This window comes from Cnephaeus nilssonii (genome assembly GCF_951640355.1).
Source record: "Cnephaeus nilssonii genome assembly, chromosome: 16".
NCBI lineage: Eukaryota > Metazoa > Chordata > Mammalia > Chiroptera > Vespertilionidae > Cnephaeus > Cnephaeus nilssonii.
The window spans coordinates 27,897,341-27,919,866 of record NC_137087.1 but is presented as its reverse complement, the minus strand read 5'-3'; the positions used below and the strand labels follow the sequence as shown (position 1 = coordinate 27,919,866).

General features: G+C 39.0%; 1 protein-coding gene across 8 annotated transcripts in view; it reads right to left on the bottom strand.

Moving 5' to 3' along the window:
• The window catches only part of ANK3 (ankyrin 3), a 597,115-nt gene that overhangs the window by 512,890 nt on the left and 61,699 nt on the right, over nt 1-22,526 (bottom strand). The window lies entirely within an intron of this gene.

The window sequence follows — 22,526 nt, the reverse complement described above, 5'->3', positions numbered from 1 at the left end:
GATCATCCATTATAATCTGCAGAAATATGTCAGTGTTTATCCGTGTTTCTTGAGAAAAAGAATTGAGTAGGAGATACCAGAGACATTGCTGGGACTCCTCTCTAGTCATCCCCTCCAGGCAGAGAGAACAAAGAACTTTCAAAACTTTGGGCCACTGAGGGCACAAACCCTGAGGTAGGAAAGGGCAGGACTTTGAAGCCAAAGAGAAACTCTTGAAGGAAGTTAGCAGGTGAGATGGAGATGGTGGTAAGAAGTAGGGCAGAGGGATCAAGCCAGGTTAGAGGGTTTAAGTGGCAGCTCCTGACCGCCTTCTTCTCCGCAGGCCCATTAGGGTTGAGAGTGCCTGTTACAGCAAACACTAAGTAGAAGTAAGATTGCCCCGTCTGCTTTCCTTCAAATGTTCCCCCTCCCTCTGACCATGAACTTGTCATTTTGGAAAGGCGAATTTCCCTTGTTTGGGCCCGAACCTAAATAAATACATGTCTGTCTCTGCTGCTCTCGGATAGCTTAAATTTAGCAATTGCTGAAAAACTGACAGGAAATTGTAGATCTGAAGAAAGTTTCTGTTTCTAGAAACTTCCATCAACGGTGGCCCTAGTGTTTCCTAGAGTGGAATTACCCAGGCCATCGTCTTTCTCTAGGTCATTTGTGCTGCCCTTCTCAGAGAGCTTCTGTCGGAGCCCGTTTTATCCCTTCTCTCTAACAGGAACCCCAGGTGCCCCTCCCAAACTTCTCTGTACTGGGAAAAAACACATACATACTGGTCCTACCACCTTTTCCCCTGTTCTCTCCAGAAAACCTCTGCGAGTCTTGCTAAGACCTCATCTGGATGACAAAGGTTTGACCAAACTCAGCCACACACACCTTCACACCTTTTCCTGGTGACCCTTCCTCTCCCTTAACCCAGCGCCTAGCCAGGTTCCTCCTCCCCTGTTTTAATTCTGCCAAACAAGTCAAAATCATATGCAGTGAAGAAAAGTGATATAATTAAATGCAGCTAGAGTAAATTAAATTAATTATAATTAAATTTTGTACAATAGAACTTAAATACAAAATACCCTATCTCCTTTTCTCTTCTCACAGCCTAACCATGTGTCCATAGCTCCACTGAGAAACAAAAAGGCTTATTGTTCACTCTTGTCTTGACATTAATAAAAATGAAAGGTACCATCACATTATATTATTGGTCCTACCAAATAATCCTGTGAGAACAGCAGAGATGACATTAAAATTGTTATTTTATAAAAAAAGAAACTGATGAGCAAAGAAACAAGCAAATTACCTCGAGTTATATGCTCAATTAGGCAGCAACGGGACTTGAACCCAGGACTTTTGTTGTCAAATCCAAAATTCTTCCTGTTCCCTGATACTGACTCCCACAGTCTCTAGAGCCATTGGTTACTAAACTTTTATAATTCTATTAGAGCCACAGAGGCAAACATGCTTTATTTCTCAGCAATTGTTCTCTAACAAGACAATTCTCAAATCCAGGGCAATTACTTCAAGACTGTCCCACACAATTCTTGTTTCTTCCTTGACTGAACAATCTCTTAAGGAAACAAGCAAGAAAATGTAGGTCGCATCATACCTGAGCTTATGAAGGCAGAATTGGAGGTTATTATATTGCTACAAATGCTAAATAAAATAGATTGACCATCATTTATAATAACTGTATACAACCTTATGAATAGTTTCTTTTAAATAATGGCTCTATTTCCAAGAAGATCTTGAATTTGTGACTTTTCCAAAACTGACATATTCCTTATGTATACATCTGACAAAAAATAGGTATAGTTTTGATTCATTCACACTGGATGGCTATTGTGTTGGCTGTTGTCATGTTTTTTATTTGACAATCTAAGAGAAAAGAGATTAATGCCCCTGACTAAAGAGTCAAGTATTGCACGTTTTAAAAATACTTGCAGCACATGGGTTGAAAATTACTGATATAAAGAGTTAATCCTTATATAATACTTACTATGTGCTATTCAAAAAGCTTTACGAATATCATTTCATTTGATCCTCATCTAACAACCCTATGAAGTCGGTACTTTTATTATCTCCATTATACATATAAGGGACTGAGGCCCAGAGAGAGTACTTAATTTGCCCCAAAGTACACAATAAATAAATAATAGAACTTAGTTTTAACCCAGGCTGTGTGGCTCCATTGTCCACAGAATTTCCATAACTTGCAGCTTCCAAAAGATATTAATTTGATACCAAGAATTAGGTATGAATTCAAAACTCCATAATGTTCACTTGGCATTTAAGTCCAGTATACAAGCAACCACTTTAACGTGTTTGTTCTTGTGATGTGGAAAGTTTACTGGATCTTCCCCCAAAAGACAGGAATCACATTCTGCATATATTCTGTCCCTGCCAGCTTCTAGGCATTATCTTGGCCTCTACAGGGCATATGAAGAGAAATAAGGCACAATCCTTACTCTTAAGGAGGTTGCTGTCTATAAAAGAGAATGAGACATGAACAAAAATAACTTCAATGCAAAGCAGATCACAGCAAGTGTCACAGAGATGCAAAGAGGAATGAAATAAATCTATTTTAAGGAATTAAGGCTTTATGATACTGGGGCACTGGATGAGACCACAAGGATTTTGAATAGACAAGGGAATTTTAGACTGAGAAGACAGCAAGGACAAGCCAGTTGGGGAAACATAGGGTGATTATGTAATTTGGGATCACTTTAATATTTTACTGGTTTACATGGCCAAGAAAAGAGAATATGTATAATCAAAACCACCTGTAAAGTCTAGAACATAGGGAGAAACGTATAAGAAGAAGACAACATAGGTTGTTGAGCAGGAAAGTGACATGACTAAGGCTATTTATTAGAAAGATTTATCTGGCAAGAGCATATTAGATAAAATGGAGAAGGAAAGACATAAAGTAACTCCACAGTAAAATTTAACCTTGCCTAAGAGCGGTCTAGCTTTTGCCCTCACTCCTGGGAAGTGACCTTCTAAGCCCTTGAACTGCCCTGCCTGTTACGAGTAACTTTGTTTATCACTCGGGCTTTGGGTCTAAACACAGAGGCTATGCTAATGTGAATAATGGGTGGGGGGGAGTGATGCATGTATCCCCGTTTTATTAGCTCAGTTTCATGAGGGACTGAAGACTAAGTATAACTAATTAAAATCCACAGGAGCAGCCAACAGTGTCTTTGTGACCGACCAAGTCAGGGTGACCTAGCTTCAGTGAAAACTCTGGCTGAACTGATTTGTATGGTTGGCAATACTTGTGTGTTGGAACTGGGAAAGTAAACATTATCTGCATGACGCCCCTGGGAGAGGACAATGGAGGCGCAGCATGTGGAACTATTTCTGACCCCGATCTATGCGCCTCTTCCCGCCACTGTTTTGAATCTGTGTCCTTTCACTGTAACAAACCCTAACTCTGAGTTTAATAGCTCTCAGAGTTCTGGGATTCTTTCCAGTGGGTGATCTTGGGAACCCACACTTGGAGTTGGTTGCAGAAGTGAGAGTGGTCTTAGGGAGTTCAAAACTCTAAAACAACCAATAAGAACGCTGTCCAGCCCAGCTGGCATGGCTCAGTGGTTGAGCTTCAACCCATGAACCAGGAGGTCACGGTTTGGTTCCTGGTCAGGGCACATGCCCAAGTTGTGGGTAGATCCCCAGTGGGGGCTGTGCAAGAGGCAGCAGATCAATGATTCTCTGTCATCATTGATATGTCCCTCTCTCTCTCCCTCTCCCTTCCTCTCTGAAATCAGCAAATATATATACATATATATATATTTTTTTAAAAACAAACACTGTCCATAGCAGTGCAGAAGGAAATTATGGTAGCCTAGAAAACAGTGGTGGCATTGAAGAGCCATGAATGCTAGAGCACTACAGAGAAAAACAAACAAAAGTGGATGGAGACATAATTAGATGTAAGAAACTAAAGCAGTACCATTCAAAGTTTATAACAACTGTCAGATTTTGTATGAGTACGTTATAGAAAAACAACCATGTTTTGGAACATGGACCTCTTAGCAGACTGATAAAGCCTCTGGAGCCCATCTCAAAATAAGGCTTTTAAAGGCATAAAATAAAATAGGATTGCAAAATAAACCAAACATAGTGAAATGCAGTTACCAAAATGTTTTTAAAAACAAATGTATGAAAATAAGTGCTTCTATATTTATGCATTAAATTGTACAATCTAGTGGCAGGTCTAATAACCACTGCAATTTTGAAGTAGTTTGAATAGAAATGACATTTCAACCATTATACCATAATATGAAAATGTTCATAATTATATATTGCTGACAATTAATCTTAATTGTCAGCAGGTACTGTTGATGCTACTGCGGTTTTTTTTACCTATACTTATAATTAAAGGAAAAGCTAAATTCTGACTTAAGATATTATTGAAATGAAGTAATTTTTTTCCCATCAAAATTCAGGGGCCTTATAAGTTTTCCTCCCCGGCCAGTTGGTTAAAATCCCTGGCAGTAAAGCATTGAGCATGCCTATTGTCAATTACACTACTAATTTAACAGAGCTTCCCAAACACTGAGCCTTGGCGTTTGAGACAATAGTAACCTTGGCATTTTCAAAGGTAAGAGGAGCCGCTGGTTTTAAAAGACACTGGAAATACGGTTAAGGGGTCAAGTGGGCAGGGTTAAGAAGTACAAAGGGTTTGGGTCACATGACCTTTTGAGTTGAAAGCAGGGCCCTCAAGTGTAAACACTAGCGTCCAGTCAGACTGAGGACAGGCTAGAAAGAGACCAGGATAATGACTAGATGGTTTTCAAGACATCCACGTAGAAGAAAAAGTGGGGCCATCAGTTTGGATGAGGGAAGTTAAAAAGCTAAAATGATAGGAGAATATCAGAGCCTTGAGATTTACCAAATGTATGGGGAACGGTGAAGGAATGAAGAAAGAAAAATTTGAAAGCAATGAATGAGAAATAGTAAATGGTTCACTCATGCAGTCCAGGGCCATCCTATCTAATAATAGACAAATATGCAAATTGACCATACCTCTGACACCCCCACAAGCCACGCCCACAAGTCACGCCCACCATCCAATCAGAGCGAGTATGCAAATTAACCCAAACCAAGATGGCTACAGCCACAGAGAGCAAGGTTTCCTAGGTAACAGAGGAAGACAAGCTTTCCGCCTGCCCTTGCCAGGCTGAAGCCTCCACTCAAGCTACAAAGTTTCAATTATAGAAGGTACACAAATTCAAACAAATGGCAGCAGAATGGAGCTTGAGAGAGCAGGCCAGGGTTGCCGCCGGCAACAGGGGAAGCAAAGCTTTCCGCACACCCTGGCTGTGCCCACCTGCTTAAGGCAACAAAGTTTCAATTATAACCCCAACACAAATGGCTGCTGGCCGCAGAGGGAGCCCCAGGCTTGGCTCCGCTCCAGGCTACAAAGTTTCAATTGTAGAAGGAAAATAAATTCCAGATACCAGGGCCTCCGCTTGGGTTGCCAGGGGGCGTGGCCGGCCTGCAAACCACCACAGGCCCCTCCTCAGGCCGCCCCACGCCCCAAGGGAACCCCCACCTGATCTGGGACGCCCTTCAGGGCAAACCAGCTGGCCCCCACCCCTGTACCAGGCCTCTATCCTATCTAATAAAAGAGTAATATGCAGATTGATCATCACTGCAACACACAATATAGCTGCCCCCATGTGGACACAAGATGGCCACCACAAGATGGCCAGCAGGAGAGGGCAGTTGGGAGGCACCCGGCCTGGAAGGGAGGGCAGTTGAGAGGGACCAAGCCTGCAAGGGAGGGCAGTTGAGAGGGACCAAGCCTGCAGGAGAGGGCAGTTAGGGGTGACCAGGCCAGCAGAGGAGGGAAGTTGGGGGGCAAACAGGCTGGCAGCAGAGTGGTTAGGGGGTGATAGGCTGGCAGGCAGAAGCGGTTAGGGGCAATCAGGAAGACAGGCAGGCAAGCAGTTGGGAGCCAGCAGTCCTGGATTGTGAGAGGGATGTCCGACTGCCCGTTTAGGCCCGATCCCGGGACATCCCTCAAGGGGCCCCATATTAGAGAGGGTACAGGCTGGGCTGAGGGACAACCCCCCTCCGTGCACGAATTTCGTGCACCGGGCCTCTAGTAGGAGATAAGAAACAAGAGAGTTGCCCTAGCCAGTTTGGCTCAGTGGATAGAGTATTGGCCTGTGGACTGAAAGGTCCCGGGTTCGATTCCAGTCAAGGGCACATGCCCGGGTGGCAGGCTCGAACCCCAGTGGGGGGCCTGCAGGAGGCAGTTGGTCAATGATTCTCTCTCATCAATGATGTTTCTCTCTCTCTCCCTCTCTCCCTCTCCCTTCCTCTCTGAAATCAATAATATATATATAGTATATAAAGATCCAAGGTCTGTAACGTCCAAAATGACCGAACAGAGGTCCCCAATTGGAGAGAGTGCAGGATGGGCTGAGGGAATCCCGCCCCCCCCCCCATGTACGAATTTCGTGCACCGGGCCACTATTTATATATATATAAATTTTTTAAGGATACAAGAGACTATGATCCTCATTTTAAATACAGAGCCTTATCTATTACCATAAAATCAATTTACCTATAGCATGAAATTTTTGAATAAAACTGCAACCTCTAGAAAAAACAGTATTATCTACAACTTAAGTTTTCTGTATTGACTCAAAATCCATTAAAGGAGGGGAAAGCAGGTAAAGGAGGGTAATATATCATGATAAAAAAAAACTCTACTGAACCTCCTTATCTTCTGCCATTAAAAAAAAAAGACACCTATTTTGTGCTGCCGGATACCTCTATACAGGGACTGAAGGACTGAAGATTATAAAGATTAAGGTTAATAAATCCCTGTTGAGCCTGAGTGTGCTTGCTAGCAAATGTAACTTTGGTTTACAGTGTAAAGGCTAGTAATGTTATGCCAAAGTCTTCCATTTTATTTTAAATCTGAAAATAAGAAAACAAGCTCATTATTTGTGTAATTGTTTATCTGACTTCTTTAACATGAATTAATCTTTGATTTGGTTTGGAGTTTGTCTCTGATCAGCTGTCATCAGCTGGGTGACCCTGAACCCCAACCTTCCTACATTTTTCTACTTTAATTAACATGCATCTAAATCACACTTTCTATGTATTAAGTCCTGTCCCAAGCACTTTACAAATGTAAGTCCATTTGATAACCATAACAACCTATAACATAAGTATTATTAGCCCCATTATATGTATGAAGAAACTGAAGCTCAAGAGATTAATTAGCTTGTTGAATACCACAGAGCTAGTAGCTGATCAAGCCAGGAATCTAATGCAGGCAGTCTAGCTCCACAGTCCATTCTTTCAATTGTGGCATTCTGTTGCCCACTGCTCTACAATATCCTGTGGCAGAGAAAAGAGGTGCACACAATAATATTGTGAGTGCATTCTCAGCAATAAACCTGAATTCACTAAATGCCAAGTATTTAACTGTATTCTTTTCCTAAACTCAATACTCCCTCCTAGATTGTTAATTCCCTCATCTGTAAAAAATATAAGGACTATGTGTCAAATTCCATGTATAAATGAACATCATTGTTTGAGAACTCTACAGCTTGGCTATTCAGAGTATTTCACTTTCAATTTTACTTGAAGCTACTCCTTGCAAGAGGCTTACTTGATACAGTAACATCAAGGATTAGAAGATCAGCTTTGTAAATGTTTCTACCAAACTCTACAGGCTTCCTCCATGCCCCTGCACTTGGTGAAACAATCTTTGATATTACATTTTTCTCTCAGCCCCATGGCTATCCAGGAGCCAGTCATATACTTGCCCATTGTCTGCAGTTGTGAATTGTGACCCCGTGATTCTATCCTGAGCCTCTACTCTGCTGTAGAAGGGGCCAGCGGCACATGCCCCACGAGAAAAGCTTGTATACCACAACCACTTATCTCTCACAGGTCTGGAGGCTGGAAAGTGAAGGTCAATTTCAACAGCCGATTTGATGTCTGATGACAGTGTGTTCCTATGTCCTCACAGGTGGAAGGAGCAAGGGAGCTCGCTGGGGTCTCTTAATAAGGGCATTAACCTTTTACAAGGAAACTAATCACCTCCCAAAAGTCTCACCTCCTAACAGCATTACATTGGACATTACGTTTCAACATATGAATTTGGAGGGGATATAAAAATTCTGACTATAGTAGCAATTTTTAAAAATTAGGCAGATCGCAAAATTAAAATTATAAAAGTTGAAGTTCATTCTTTTTTAATCTCAAATATACAGATAAATCCAATTTGCCCAATTATTATCATAACACTTTTTTTTGCTTGTCCCTGTGACAAAATAATGATGTGTCACTCTATCATGGTAAAAGCAATATAGGTTATTTGTAGACATCTGACATAGTATGCCTAACATTTCTAATAGGTTAGAAATTTCCAAATGATTGCTAAAGGGCTGGAAATATCTAAAATGTTTTTGAACAGTATTTTTAAAACCTTTCTTCAAACAAGAGATTTGCCATTTTACTGAAAATAGTTCCTCTGCTATTTTCTTGCTTTTGTAAAGCTACACTGAGCAGTGAGTCACCAGGTGATTTCCTTTATTTCTGAGTTCCATTTCAAAGACTGAAAAAAGATTCTTCCTCCTCTTTGTCTTCTCACATGTACCTGAGCTGCTATTGTTCAAGGTCATGACGGAGCCACGGTTAAAACAAAACCTGTTTATTTGGCAAGGAGCGTTGTAATATGGGAGTTTACATGCACATCAAACATTTAAGGCAATTTAAAATTTTAGTATCTCCAGAGATCAAATTAAATGGCTGCTAAAACCAAGTTTTTAGAGCAGCTCTCATTTCTATAATTTATTTGTATAAAGGATAGCAGGCATCATATTTAAAATATCTGTTGGAAATAACTAGGACATTAAAATATTCTGTTTTGTTTATTTTTCAATATTGGACTCACAAACAAATACCATTCATATTTACTATCATCTCTAGCCAGCTAATATTGAAAAATACATAATGGCAGACTGTTGCCATGGTAACTCCTCTACAACTACACATTTTCTATGGCAACCCAGGCCCCATGGAATACTAATGAAAATCCATAGCAACAGAGTTAAAGAGGTTATGTCTGGAAACCAAAAAGCTCATGTTACATTTATTACAAACGCTATGGATGCCTTCCTGTATTTTATAAACAATACCTGTGTTCAAAGATGTATTAGCTAGGAAATATAAAAGGCATATCTGAAATATTTTCTGGAACAAAACTAAAGCCTGTGGTATTTAAAGAATTCACATTAATGTACTATTAAATGTGAGAATATGTAACATATTTTTAAAACACAGAATCACACTTTTATAAAAATGGATATAATTTTCCCCGCTGCAGAGGACTTACCGGTACATGTCAAATGCAAAGTGAACCCTAGAAGTAACTAAGGAGCACTTTGCTTAGATCTCACACTTTCCCTTATTCTTACTCTTGCTCAAGAGTTCCAGCTGTCACCTTGATCACTTAACCTGGGAGAGACTTGGGTTCTCCTTCCCAAAAGAATGCTCTAGTTAAGGGACCCTACAGCTTCTATGGTTTCTATTCTAGCATTTACCGGCATATGAAGGTGCACAAAACATTTCATCTGAGTGTCAGTTTCTTACCTGTCAAAGGGCATGATATCTGCCTCCTCCTCATTACTAATTTGCCACAAAATGCACTAGATATACAGCAGCACTCTAGGGGGGGAAATTTAACTAACTGTCTTAGCTAAAGAAAAAACCTAAAATGTTCCTCTTTATATTTTTATTTTAAAAACATAGGAGTTCATATAAAGATCCACGTAAACATCCATGCACATTACACACTAGTTGGATATACAATTATTAATTGAGCATCTACTATGCTGCCAGTTGCTGGTGTCAGTAAAGAACAAGACAGATAGATCCCAGCATTCACAAAACTCATGCTCTAGCAGAGGGGGGCAGGGGAGAGAGGGTGGATGGGAGGTAATCAACCAAAGACCTTGTATGCAGGTATGCATAACCCATGGACGCAGACAGTGGGGTGGTGAGGGCCTGGGGTGGGGGGTAGGGGTGGGCTGGAGGGGGTTGATGGGGGGGAAAAGGGGACATATGTAATACTTTCAACAATAAAGCTTTTAAAATTAAAAAAAAAGAAAAGAAAAGAAAGAAATAAAGATGACTCAGAACTGTGAAGTGTCACAGAGGAAGTAATCAGAGTGCAGTGATTGGAAAGGATTTGTGAGAAGGGATGGGCTCGTTTATGTCAAGTTGTAGGTCAGCACTCCCAGAGGAAGGAAGAACTAAGAAATGAGACTTCTAGGGTGAGAAAGAGCGAGCTATGGAAAGACAGGGACAGTCAAGTATAGGGAACAGCGATCATAAGGCCTCAAAGTAGGAAAGTGGTTAATGTATTGGCAAAATAGCACAGAGGTTAGTGGGGCTAAAGAGTACAGAATAAATTGATATTTCTATCTCTCTATCCCTCTCCCTTTCTCTTTCTCTCCCTAAAAATCAATAAAAACATATTTTAAACAAGAGAACCAGGATTTGTGTATGACAGCAGAAATGGACATATACAAGATACATTTTGAAGAAGAACACAGGAGCCCGGCCAGTGTGACTCAGTGGTTGAGCATTGACCTAGGAACCAAGAGGTCACAGTTTGATTCCCGGTCAGGCCACATGCCTGGGTTGCGGGCTCGAACCCCAGTAGGGTGTGTGCAGGAGGCAACTGATCCATGATGTTTCTCTCTCATTGATGTTTCTATCTCTCTATCCCTCTCCCTTTCTCTCTCTCTAAAAATCAATAAAAATATATTTTAAACAAGAGAGCACAGGATTTGCTGATGGATTTAGTATAGGATATAAAAATGAGAGGAAATCGATTATGACTCCTAAATTTCTGATACAAACAACTGGGTAATAGATGATACATACCATCATCTACTATAGAAAATTTGAGGGAATGGAAAGGTTTGGGGTGGTGGGAAGTGGTAGACAGGAGTAAGGGCTCTATTTTTGTACTGATTTGCTCATTAAACAGTTTCCCCATACACAGTCAGAGATTTCCTTATAAATACTTAAGACTATTTCATTAATTAGTGCCCATTAATACAAAACTTATAAAACTCCAAACATAAGCTCTTCTTTCAAAACATACATCAAAATTATACACAAAAATTGTAAAATCATTATATATATCAAAATTGTAAAAGTGGATTTAGGCCCTAGGCAGTTTGGCTCAGTGAATAGAGCGTCGGCCTGTGGACTGAAGGGTCCTGGGTTCAATTCTGGTCAAGGGCACATGCCCAGGTTGTGGGCTAGCTCCCCAGTAGGGGGCATGCAGGTGGCAGCCAATCATTGATTCTCTTTCATCATTGATGTTTCTATCTCTCTCTCCCTCTCCCTTCCTCTCTGAAATCAATAAAAAAAAATTTTAAGTGGATTTGGGCTAATCCTACCTATATGATATTGAAAGAAAACATAGGAAAGAATATATCTAAGTAAATACACTTTGAAGTAATTATCTCTCCTGTGATAAACACTAATACAGATTCACTGAAGACATTTTGGAAAATATAGAAAAGTTTAGAGAAAATTACAATTACCTCTAAGTCTACCATCCAGAGATAAATCCTGTTCATATTTTGGGGACTATAAGTCTAATTTTTTATCTTTCGGTGTTGAATTAGTTTTTGATAAAGCTATTGAAAATTAATATATACATTTCAGAACTGTTTAAATTAATGGGGTAATACACATTCATACCTAGATAACATCAAGTGCTTCAGAGCCTAGTTTTGGCCATGAATCTAACTGCAAACATTAGGATGGAACAGGTCCTTGGGGAGGGCTGGGCCAGCCTTCAATGATGTCAGGCTTCCCCACAGCCAGTCCCCGGCCACCAACTGCCACCTTCAGACTCTGTATCTACAAGATTAGATGTTCAACTCAAATAAGGCGAGCTTTCTTTTTTTAAAACACCATTTAAACTTAGTGTTATATTTCTTTATATTCATACACTGCATATTCATTTAGATGAAAGCCAAATTGTTCTTATAACCAGTAAGATAGTAACCCTTCAATTTATTTCAATTTCTTCTAATTTATTTATAAGACGTTTACATATAGTATTTAAAATTCTATATTACAATTCAATAGAGTTCAAAACATTTGATTTTTAAAAACCTCTACTGTTAACAAAAGGAAAAGATAATAAAAGACTTAGAAAAAGGATAATGTTTAAGACAGTATATTTTTGTTAAAGGCTACATAATGTTGCTGTGATAGTTAAATTTTATTATTATATCAAATTAAGCTATGGGAATTTTATTTTGAGATTATAATCTTTATTACTTATTTCAAGACAAATCATCCAGTCTATTAAAGGGGGGAAAGCAAGTAAAGGAGGGTAATATATCATGATAAAAAATAGTGTATATAGATTCAACACTAAGATCAATTTAATAAATTCAAATAAAAATTATATTTAGAAGTTTAATATTATTCACATTGGGTTTATCAATAACAAAATCAAATGAGATTTCTACCTAGATTAAATCCAGTTTTAACAGGTATGCAAAAGAATGCAGTCACAATAACATCATTTTGAAATAATCATTAGTATAACCAGTGAAAGAACCAAATACAGAAAAACTTAAGCTATTTCATTTCATGCAATAACTGCACATAAAATAAATGCTGATAATATATTCTCCCAAACAGAAAAAAAAGGGAAATCACAAAGACTCAAAAGTATTTTTAAGTTCTATCCTATGGCTAGGAATAATTTATTTTCTAATGATAGATTGCTGGAGGGTTTTTTTTTGAGGGGGGGCGAGTTGTTGTTTTTTGTTGTTGTGTATGTGTATTTTTTTGCAAATACAATGAATCACATAATGTGTTAAAATAAAAAACTTATTAATGCAAAGGAAATACTAGTGACTAGAGCATTTCAAAGCATGTAAACTTATGAAATGGGCATAAACTTTTAAGCAAATCAAAACAAATGTACAGATCTGAATACAACCCAAAACATGGTCATAATCTATTGCTTTAAATTTTAGCTGGCCAATCCAATGAACCAGAACAAGGAAAAAGTAACTGAGCTAGGATGGTGAGAGGCAATGATGTTCTAGCTCTGTGCTTTTCTGGGGAACTGTAGGTGATATTTATAAACATACAATCCCATATAATAAAAGGCTAATGTGCAAATTGTCCCTACGGGTGGGCGTTCGACTGACCGAGAGTTAGACATGCACTGACCACCAGGGGGCAGCAGAACATGGTGAGCGTTGGCGACACAGCACTGGCAGCAGGAGGCAGTGGAGGCATTGCCTGCCCCAATGGGCCCCGACAAGAGTGGGACTGTGGCAGGATGGTGGAGCAGGTGAGCAGGTGGTGCCAGGCCAAGGTGGGTGCAAAGGGAGGCCCTGGCCAGCATCCAGGGGAAGGGAGGCCCTGGCCAGCAGTGGCAGCAGGCAGCCAGGGGAAGGGAGGTCCCGGCCGGCAGCCGGCAGCTGCTAGGGACCTACCCGTGCACGAATTTCATGCACTGGGCCTCTAGTATGGTATAAAAACTCATTGGCAGACCAATATCCTAAAAGTCCATGTCATCTGAAGCACACAGATATGATTCTACCTTTTTCTAACTTTCAAGTGTTCATTTTCTCTTGAGTTGAATCACCCATGCTTTTCACTGACGGTTGGCTATTGTTTTTGCCTAACAAATGTTGCCAATGCTTACTGCCTGGGGGTCAAATACAAAGGAGGACATAATTCAACATAAAATGAGCAAAAAAATAGAACATGAGTCTCATGGAACCTGAATACACTCTAGTGCTCCAATCTAAATAAGAGATGTGCATCTGTCTGTATCAAGTTCAATTATAACTACTTTAATGAGGAGTGGTTATCTGCAATTTATTCACTTATTTTGTATAACAAGCTATAATTCTTTACAACTAAAGAATCTTGGAAATTACTTTGGCTGTTTTTGTTTGGGATTTGTTTTGTTGGGTTAAAATTTCTAAAAGTACATAATTCAACAAAAAAAAAGGAAAATAGTACGGGATTATCAAGTATTCCAAATTTCTTCAAAAAAAAACAACAAAAAACAACCCACACAATTTTAATTAATGATTTACAGCCTGAGTAGAAAAATCAACCAGTAACAAGTGTGATCATTTGAATATTAACCAAGTTTTATAATTTGGGGAGCTCAGGCTTTCCTAAATACAAATAACCCAGGGCTCACACACGAAGCACGTTCCATTCCCTTCACCTCTCCACTCTATTCCACACATACAGGTACAGTCTTGGTAGACACACCTCTCATCATGCAAAATGGTGGTTATGCCAATTCTGTTCACCCACCATAGAGGGTGGTTTTTCTGAGACGTCCTCAGATTCTACCATCTCCTGATTTTCCTGTAATTTTAATAAATTCCAGGAACTGGAGTCCCAGCACAAATCATATTAGAAACAGTCAATAAAAATGTGAGAGCAGCCCTAGCCGGTTTGGCTGAGTGGAGAGCGCATTGGCCTGCGGACTGAAGGGTCCCAGGTTCGGTTCTGGTCAAGGGCATGTACCTCAGTTGCAGGCTCGATTCCCAGCCCTGGTTGAGGCATGTGCGAAGGCAACCAATCCAATGTGTACCTCTCACATCAATGTTTCTCTCTCTCCCTTCCATTCTCTCTAAAAATCAATGAAAAATATATCCTCAGATAAGGATTAACAAAACAACATCCACAAAACAAATGTGAGAGCAGCAAACATATCTAATGAAAAACTCTATAGAATTCAAAAAGCTAGAAGTATAACAATTAGGGCCACTCCTTTTTTTATTGTTGACTGTATTACCAATGTCACCCATTTTCTCCCTTTTGTCCCCATTCCACCCAACGCCCAATCCACCCCAGGCCTTCCTACACTACTGTCTGTGTCCATGAGTTGTGCATATACCCATTTATGTTCTTTGGTTAATCTCTTCCTTTCCCTTCTCCCCCCCCTCCTATTCACCCTTCTAACATTTTACTCTCTTTGACCTTATTACAAAATGCTTATCCTCAACTATTTAATAAAAACTTCACCTTCATGGGTTCTTCTTAGGCAAAACTTATCACCCTTTCAAAATTTATCATAGTCTGGTGATGGTGGGTTTATGGTCCCTCTCTGTCACTTACCTTTGAGCCCTTTGGGGAAAGGGCTATGCTTCATTCTTCCATCCAATTGATCTCACACTGTAATTGCATTCAATATGTGTTCACACAAAGAATGAAATACAGAGTGTTTTTGAGGGTGTAGCAAAGTGAACACTCTCACACAAATATCAATGGGAAATTGGTACTACCTTTCCAGAAAGTATATTTGTAGGGTATTAACCTTCTTAAATTTTTCAACCCAATAATTCCACCTCAACAAATATATCACAAATATATAACTGAACATATAAGAATGTTTAACATAGCCTTCTTTGAAATAGTGGAAAACTTGAAACAAGTGTAATATCCCAAAAATAAAAGAGGAGTTAAATAAATTATGGATCATCATTAGGGTGGAATAGTAGGTCATTTTACCCAATAACCTGGGGGAAATTTTATGATAAAATATTAAATGACATATACACTTACAAAATGAACTCAAATATGTAAAATTTTTTATTTCTGCTTCTACACTTAAAGGATTAACTGCCATCGGAATTTCCTTTCTTCTATAAACTGGATGGAATATATAAAACAGTATTTTTCAAATGTTAGAAAATAATCAGGCTGAAATGTAACCCGAATGAAGGGAAAAGAAGAGTTCAGCCTTACAACTGTCCCAACTCAGTCACTGGGGGTACTTTCAGCCCAAGTTCAGGAAGAGAGAACCCAAATAGAGCATAGCTGTCTTGCTAACTATAGGAACTAGACAGAATTTGTGGCATGAGTACAAGAGAAGGGGGAGCTACGCCACAGGCTGCAGAGATCGGCATGGAGGTTCGCTGACTCTTTAATGAATACAGGTATGTATATGCCTGGGGCAAAACTCTATGAGATGGAAGAAAGAACCAACAGGATAAAAAATTCCTAGAGCTTACACAGAACTAGAAATACTTCGTGCTCCTATCAGAGTAAAGAGACCTTGTAAATACATGAGGCATTGGGTAGAGTCCTCAGGAGTGTCATGCCTTCGTAGTTGGGATTAAATTAGCCCAAGAATAAAGGCTACTCTGGACCCACTCTAACAAAGCTTAATAGCAGCCTCAAAAGATTAAACTAATCTGCCAGTTACTGCACTGTATAACAGAACAAAAAAAATCAACCCTTTCTTTTAAAAATACAACAATATCCAATAGTCAACAACATAAAATTCTTAATGTCTGAGAGCTAATAAAAAATTACCAGGCATACAAAGTAGTAGAAAAATATGACTCATTAACAACAACAACAAAAAATCTATCAATAGAAACAAACCTAGAAATGGCAGAGAAAATAGCAAAAAATAAATAAATAAAAGTTAACAAAGCTATTGTAAATATTATAAATATTCTCAAAGACATGAAGGAAAATTTAACCATAATAAAGAGAAAAATGGAAAAATATATAAAGGCCCAGATGGAATTTATACAAATGAAAATATGCTGGATGGCTTCTAGAGTAAAAAATATGCTATTAATAGCAAATTAGACATTGCAGAAAAGATCAAAGAACTTGAAGACAGAAATAGCAACTATCCAAAATGAAGCATAGAGAGAAAAAAAGATTGAAAAAATAAACAAAACATCAGTGGCCAGTGAGACCATGTCAAGTCGTCTAGCATATGTATAACTCGAGTTCCAAGAGAGAAATACAAAATATTTAAAGAAATAATGGCTCAAATTTTTTCCAAATTTTATGAAAACTGTAAGTCTATAGATTTTAGAAACTCAATGAATCTTAAATAGAATAACATTAAAAAACACACACAGAGAGAGACACATCATAACCAAATTGCTGATAATTATAAAGTGATAAAGAGAAAATTCCAAAAGCAACCAGAGGTAAAAAGCCATATTAATCACAAAGGCTCAAAAATAAGAATGGAAGTGATTTCTGGTCAGAAACTAAGCCAACAAAAGACAGTGTAATGTTAGCTTCGAAGTTTTGAAAGGAGAAATTATTAACATGAAAGTCAATATTCAGCTAAAATAACATTCAAAAGTCAAGATAAAATAAAGATGTTTTTAGATCAAAAAAAGATAAAAGAAAGAAAGGAAGGAAGAGGCCAAGGGCTGAGAATTCATCACCATTAGATCTTCTCTAAAAAATTGAAATTTAGATCTAATCAAAGGAATGAAGAATGCCCAGAGTGGTGAATATGATGGGGAAATAAGAGTTAACTTTTAAATACTTTAATCTGCTTTAAATTATAAGTGACTGCTTAACACACACACACACACACACACACACACACACACACACACGTAATATTTTCAAATGTGTTTTTTTTCTAGATGATGAGATTACAAATCTGTCTTTTCCCAGAAAATACTTTTCTGTATTTGCAATTTTTTCTTCAACAAGCACCTACTAAATGTTAATAAAAATGGTGCCCTGGCTCCAGCTTGCTTCTGTCTCTCAATCCTGCCTGGATCTGGGAAGAGAGCCCCCATTTTCCCTCTGGAAACCATCCTTCCTCACATGGTAGAGCTTTCAATTGGAGGGCCCACAACTCTGGCAGAGTAATCAGTGTCCCCCACCCCTCGATTCTGCCAGAGGAAACCAAAAGAACCCTGACTAATACAAAATCATGTAAAAGAGTTATTTCAACTATCTTCTGTTTTGCTTCTCTGTATTTTTCTTTTGAGAAGAGAGTATTAAATATAAAATGACTTCCCTTTTCTCGGTTTTGTCTGTGCCCAGCATGCTGGCACTGGATTATCAGGCCTGGCCAATCTCTTGAAATAAGCTCCCGGAGGAAATAAACCACCTCTACAATGTACACAATGGCATTAAAGTAAGGAGAGCATAGTATCTTCCAAAAACCAATAAATAGACAAGGTAGACTCTTTTAAATGTTATTTCAACCTTTAAAATATATTTCTACTCATCGTTAAAATGCTTTCATGGAGCACGAAACAAGTTTTTTAAAATTTCCTTTATAGAGCCATGATGTTTTTTTTTTCTCTAGATTATAGAGATTTCTAAGTGAATATTAAATATGCTACTCAACAGAAGCCAGAGGGTTTGGAGTTATTCTCTGAACCAAAGGAAGCAATAATTATCTTTAAAAGTACCGAAGGTCTCCTATGGGGGGGAAATGTAGCAGAGATTTGTGAGTGCAATCATCAGAATTATTAATGTCAACCCTCAACAGGGTTCTTATTCTTGGCAAATAATTCTCCTTGAGCCACACAACGATCCTCTTCCCCCACTCCCTTCCTCTTGTACTAGATTAGAAAGTAGAAGAGATCATGTATCTTACAAAAAATATCATTGTGAGTAATGCAGCAGGGAGGTACTCTATACTATTACACCGACAGACAACTTTAAAATCAGTAAGAAAACTATCCAAGGAAGCTGATTTAGTGTGAAAGAGCTCTCAGATTCAGGCCTGGATTACTGCTGGTTTTAGTGTGCTTTTTTTAAAGTAATAATGATGAGTCACTGCTGCTTCTCCTTGGTGTTCAAATTTAGACATAAAACGTGGGTATATTTTTAGAAGTAATTGTGGTCTACAAGATTGATTAGGACTAAAATTGTATTTACTTTTAAAATGGTGGGGCTTTTATACAAATATCTTGATGCCTTTTTCATTTTATTTTAGGATACATCTGGAAATATAGCCAGGATGTATAGAATTGTCATATATATTAAATACAATTAAAATAGCCCTTTTTCTAATGAGGTTTTCTTGATGCAATTTGAAATCTTTTATTATCTAATTAATACTGCCCACAGTTATGGACAATTACAAAAAACACAAAACAAAATAAAAAATTTTAAAATATTGATATTTAACACCCACCCCCAATAAAAACTCACTGTACTGCTTCTTAATAATACACTTGGTATTCTAAAAAGTTCATTTTGACATGAATAATTTTAAACAAGTTTCTAGTAACAACATTCTTACCAACCTTATCGGTCTAAAAAGTTGATATGTAATCTATGACAACGAAAAGCTAAGCTTTAGAAATTAAAAGTGAAATGTTCCCGAAGTTCCCGGAGCATTTATTACATGCTTATCATGTTTATACTAGCCCGGTCTGTTCCAGGAACTCTGCTAAGAACCAGGATACAACAGAGAACCAGGTAACAAGAGCCTAAAGTCTAGGAAGGAACACGTGACTATATAAAATTTCATGAACAGAGTTGTGATAAAGGTCCTGAAATAAATGCCACATGAAATGAGAACTTGTCACAGGAGGAAGGCCTGATGTGGTCTGTGGGAAGAGGGGAGGAGTTCTTGAGGAAAAGGCATCAAAGTCACACTAAGCGGGGCCCCAAAGAGAGAACCTGGCAGAGAACAGAACACGCTCGGTGTCTGCAGGCAGGTAGCTGAGGCTTCGGTGGAAACAGGCAGGCTATTGCGGCTGGAGCGCACCACCGAGCAAAGAGGAATGGCTCAGGAATGAGCTGAAAAGACAGGTGGGGTGAGAATACACAGTGAGGTGATGGGGTTTGAGCCTTTATTCTGAAAAGCAATAAAGAGCCTGGGGAGTGTTTCCACTAGGAGGAGTGAGACTGCTTTTGAAAGCTTTCTGAAGAAATGAGAAGGGATTTGGTGGGAAGGTAGTCTGGACAGAAGAAAATCAGTTGAAGGAGGCTGGGTGATGCAGACGCAAAGGCCTTGTGTCTTGGCCTCGGGTGGGAGCCATAGTGACAAGAGAGGTAGGTGGTTTGATTGAGGAACATGAAGGCAGGATGTCAGAGTTGACTGTGACCTCAGGAACCTCAACATTTAGCTCAGACAGAGGAGGAGGAGGAATTTAATGAACACTAAGCAGTTGCTGCTGAAGGAGGAATGGCAAATAGGAAAATGGAAGAGCAGGGGCCCCGTGTGGGAAGTCGCTGAGAGCCAGGGAGTGTGTCCCTTGGATTTAGCACCGTGGAGATCCCTGGTAACCTTAGCAGGAGCAGTTTTGAAGACAGGATGAGGGCGAAAGCCAAACTGATGGCAGAGTCAGTGGAGGTAAGAAGCATAGACAAGGGCAAGGAGACAGCCCTTCTATTGAGTTTGGCTGAGGAGACATGAGGTAGAAGCAGGGCTCACACAGTGAAGTTTTCAATATCCAGTGACATGATGCAGCATGGTCACGGGGTGTATCTGTATGTGTGGCACATATGTGAGTCTTTACAGACTATATAGGATGTTGTAGGGTTATATTTTTAATAGAAAGTATTCGAGTAAAACTTTATAATCATTTTTGAGTTAACACACTCCTGATCAGGTAGTTACACAATTACATGCCTAACACTATTGTGCTGAGCATTGTGGAAAGAGATAAAAGAGATAAAGGTACAAGATGTCATTCCTAGCTTCAGAATGCAACACATACCTAACACATATACCTAAAATAATGTCATACTGATCAAAAGTGAGAAAGAATTTGCTTGCTCAGAACTCACTTAGAAGCTCTTTGCTTGTTGGTTAAAATGTAGTTTTTCTAGCCCTGACCAGGTGGCTCAGTTGGTTGGAGCATCATTTCATATTGCAAAAGGATGGGTGTTCGAGTCCTGGTCAGGGCACATACCTGGGTGGTGGGTTCGATCCCCAGTCTGGGTACATACAGGAGATACAGGAGGCAATTGATTGATATTTCCTCTCTCTCTCTCTCTCTCTCTCTCTCTCTCTCTCTCTCTCTCTCTCTCTCTCGACAATAAAAACATAATGTCTGGTGAGGATTTTTAAAAGTGTAGTTTTTCTAAATGAAGTATGAAGTCATTTTCCCTTAATGATGCCAAATTGCAGCTGCAATACAATGATTTTTGCAGAGATTTCAAGGATAACACCATGCTGCCATCTACTGGTTGTTCTCTGAATTTTTAAAATAATTTTTTAGACTTATCACTAGACAACTCCATTGCCTAATAATTGGGACAGTAAAATATCTGATAAATGTCATGTAACAAAATTTAAACATAATACAAACATGTATAGGTTACAAAAGAAGCTCAGTTTAATACATTTCCAAATTCATACTGTTCAAAGGCAGTTAAAAAATTTAACAAAAAACACCCAGGTTCTGTTGGTTGTCTAGTGCACCAAAAAGGTTTGTGGTTCAGTTCTCAGTCAGGGCACATACCTAGGTTGTGGGTTTGATCCCCAGTGGAGGTGCATATATAAGGCAATTGATTGATGTTTCTCTCTCACATCTCTCTCTCTCTCTCTCTCTCTCTCTCTCTCTCTCTCTCTCTCTCTTCCTCTTTCTCTCTCTCTTCCCCTTCCTCTCTCCTCTCTCTCTAAAATCAATGAACATATCCTCGGTGAGAATTAAAAAAACAACAAAACCCTGCTTGTCATCACAAGTTTATAGCAGTACTATGTGGACTCTGAAAGGGAGGAAATAATATCTCTACTACTGTCATAAGGATCAGTTGCACAAGGTAACAAATTATGGGACAAAAATATGTCAAGCTCATTACATATCACAGATAAAGGAAACCCTTTCCCCATTTCACTGAAAGCAGGTTTTAGAAATTTAAAAGAAAGAAAGAAAGAGTTTGCCTTTGGGAAAGAGTTTCTTAAAGTTTTTGTTGGGAGGTACTACTGCTCCTCCTCCCCCCCTAGATATACCTCCCATCGTTATTTCCAAGCTCAACCTGACCCTGCTTTCCCCAACCCAGGAGAACTTGCTAATCATATTGGCCCAGGGTAATCATAACCAACCAGGCAGGGGTGTGTGTACCTGAACAAGGTACAAAGCCATGTTCCCACGTCTCTCTTGTTGGTTCTGTGCATCGGAGAGTACAACGGGACTCAGCATTCTTCTTGAGAAATGGACATTCCTGGTTAACTTTCTGTGCTGAACTGCCAACTAACCCTGCTGGTCCCAAGGCACAGATTCAAGCTAGTCCAACACAGTCTCCCAGTTATTACGAGATGGATCCTTGCTTCTCAGATTGTCAACTTTCTGACATGGGCTATCCCAGGAACTCTACGGGGAAGAAGAGCAGAGAGCAAGCCAGAATTGGGGCATGGGTGAGCCCTGCCATCAAAATACCATCCATATCACCACCAACCCCAATATGTAGATTAAGAAGTACAGAGTTACAGTTATACAAGAGGAGTGAGTTCTAGAAATCCAATGCACAACATACTGCCTCTATTTAACAATAAATTATTTGCAGTTAAACTCTTGTGAATAGGCTAGGTCTCATGTTAAATGCTCTTACCACAATCAACAGCAATAACAGAGGACACACAAAAAGCTTTTGGAGGTGATGGATATATTTATTCCCTGAATTGTGGTGATGGTAACATGAGTGTACACCTATATGCAAATTCACCAAATTGTATACATTAATTATGTGCATTTTATATACCTTTTTTAAATCTAAGTAAAGCTATAAAGAATGCACTGACAAAAAAT